We start from the raw sequence: 2,780 nt of genomic DNA on the forward strand, positions 1-2,780 counted from the left end.
TGGGAAGTAAAGCCTGAGCCTCACTTTCCCTCCCCTGTGCACCGCCTGTGGGGTCTCCCAGCCTTGTCCCTGCCTGCTGGTCACAGCGGGTCTGAGGTCGCAGGGCCACCCTCTGCTTTCAGAGCCACCCCAGCCGGCTGGGTGGTGCTGGGCCTCCTGGAGTCACGCAGAGCCCTCGTCTTCCCTGATGAGGCAAACTGTGGCTCAGAGACGTGACTCGCGGTGCCGTGGCCTGGGTGGGCCACTCGAGGCCTGGGCGAAGAGGGCACAGCACAGTGAACCCACACCCCAGCGCTGCTCCTGTCTGAGCCTCAGTTTCCCCATCTGTGGTGGGGAAAGGGTGCCACATGTCTGTGGCTGGGTCACATGTGTGTCGTGGGCCTGGTTCCTGGAAGGCCCCAGTATATGGAAGCAGCGCCAAGCACCAACCAACCCAGAGAGGCTTCCTGGAGGTGTCTACGGTGGGGCACAGGACAGGCGGGTCCCCTCCCCCGAGCAGAGGGGGTCCAGATTCTGAAAGGGTTGGAGATTGTGGCCCCGGGACTCCACATCTGTGAAGAGGGGTCCCTAAGGTGAAAGGGGATTTGGCCACAGGCACGGGGAAGTGACCCTCCCCGGTATTCGTTGCATGTTTAAGGATGTGCCCGGGACAGGGAGGCTGACAGCTCCGCCGCTGGACATGGTCAGTGCTGCTAAATTTAAGCCTTTCTCCTCCTGGGGCCGGAAGCTGTCAGGACCCAGGGCCTTAATATAGCCGCCGGGCACCCCCTCCCTGCCGCTCTTCCCCCTGCCAGCCACCGGCACTCCGCGGCCCGGCCCGTCATAAACAGCCAGGCCCCTTATCAGAGCCGCAGGACGGAAGGGAGGGCGCTTCGTCGCACTGCCCAGACCTGCGCGCAAGCTTCCCGCCACCTCTTAGCTGGAGCAGACGCCCCAGGTGGCTCTGCCTGGAAATCCCTGAGGACCCTGAAACCGCCCCCCCCCCATCTGCAGAAAGTGTCCATGGAGCCCTGCCGTGTTCGGTCCCAGGCGCCCTGGAGGAGGGAAGAGACCGTGGTGAAGCCCACGAGACACTGATGAGGGAGAGCCCAGGAGCCGCGTCAGCTGGGGCTTCCCGACCCGGGACAGTTCACAGAGCAAACCTTCCCCCTCCAGCCTAGAGCCCTTAATTCATTGCTTCACTCGAGAGGCAGGGCTGCACGGCGAAAGCGTCCCAGGCACGGACGCTGCAGCACGTGCCCCTGGACGCAGCCCCGGGGCCCGACGATCTCGCCCCGAGCCCTGCTTCTGCAGCTGCTGCGGCCGGTCCACACTGCGCGCGCACCTCTGCCCGCGTGGGTGCTCGGGGCAGAACAGCGCCCTGTACGAGCTTAAAGCCCGCACGGCAGCCACATCCTGGGGACGCAGCCGCATCCACGCTGTGCTGGGCCCTGAGCGTCCGGGTGGGGTCAGAGCACAGGGTCAGTTTCTCCTTTGCTGTCGAAAAAGATGGGAAGGGAAAATCATTATCAGGGGAAGCCACGAAAGATGCCAACTTCTTATTTGACCAAATAAGTACACCTCTTAGAAAAGGCCAGCTGCTATTGTCACCATTATCAGGTCATTCAGCCTCTGACAATCCTGGAGACACCATGTCCAGACAGGGGCGTCTCAGGAATGGCTCCGACGTCCCCTCGCTGCTGTCCCTTTGCTACAACCCCGGGGACGGTTTCTGGGGCTCAGGGCTGCCTCCTCTAGGTGTGCGACGGGCTTCTCGGTAGAGCAAGTGAGGAATGGCTGCGTCCAGGGCCTGTGCAGGGGCGTGGCGGGTCCCGAGGGAGGACAGGAGCAGCCAAGGGTCCCAGAGGGGAGGAGGTGGGGAGGGGCCATGGCACAGGGGGGTGGGGAGGCAGGGGCAGGGCTAGGGTGGCACGGGACCCCAGGCTCTCCTCGAGAGGGAGGTGGGAGCCACAGCAACAGGCCCCTGAAAGAGAAGGACGAGGCTCCCCTGGGTCCCGGCCCCACATGGGCAGTGTGGGGACCCGAGCAACCAGGGCCAACCCTCCACGTCTTCCTCTGGGCCGCGCCTGGGAAGGTGCGGGCATTGCTGCTAAACGTAAGCCTTGCTCCTCCTGGAGAGAAGGCGGCTTCTCTCTTCTGCGCGCCGGACCCCACTCCGCAGATGAGAACGTGAGGCCAGAGAGAGCCGACGCCCCCCTTGAGGCTGGACTCTGCGAGCAGACCCCGGGGTGCCCTTGCCCGTCCCCCCACACGCAGATCGGGGCCAAACCGCGGCCAAGAGTAGGGAGCTGGCCCAGCCACAGTCTCACCCAGGTGGGGGCGGCCGTGGTGGGCAGCCCCTCCCCCACAGTGCCCGGCACGGCCGCCAAGATGTTGACACGGACGGCTCCAGCCGCCTTATTTATTATCTGATAAAGCGCTCTCGGCACCGCGGGTGGACGGCGTCTGGCCGCGCTGGGGCCGGCAGGCCTGGGGGAGGAGGAAGGCGGGTGGGGGACGGGAGCCAAGCCACGGCCACACCTCGGCCCAGCCAGGCCTCTGCGCTGGACTCGGGGACAGGCGTCCTGAGGAATCTCAACTTTCCCTTCCCGGGCCACCAGCCTAACTTGTCCGCTGCCCACCAAGCCGTCAGGACAAGGCTGGGTATCCCCAGGGCCTCCCTCCCCACATGGGTGTCACACACTCCCCAAGAACTGTCCTCCCCCCAGGTGTGTCTCTCCTCTCGGTGCACCCCTCACCCAGCCACGTCTGCAGCCCGTCCCTCACGATGCCCACGATGG

This window comes from Propithecus coquereli, unplaced genomic scaffold, assembly GCF_000956105.1.
Source record: "Propithecus coquereli isolate 6110/MARCELLA unplaced genomic scaffold, Pcoq_1.0 Scaffold442, whole genome shotgun sequence".
Taxonomy (NCBI): domain Eukaryota; kingdom Metazoa; phylum Chordata; class Mammalia; order Primates; family Indriidae; genus Propithecus; species Propithecus coquereli.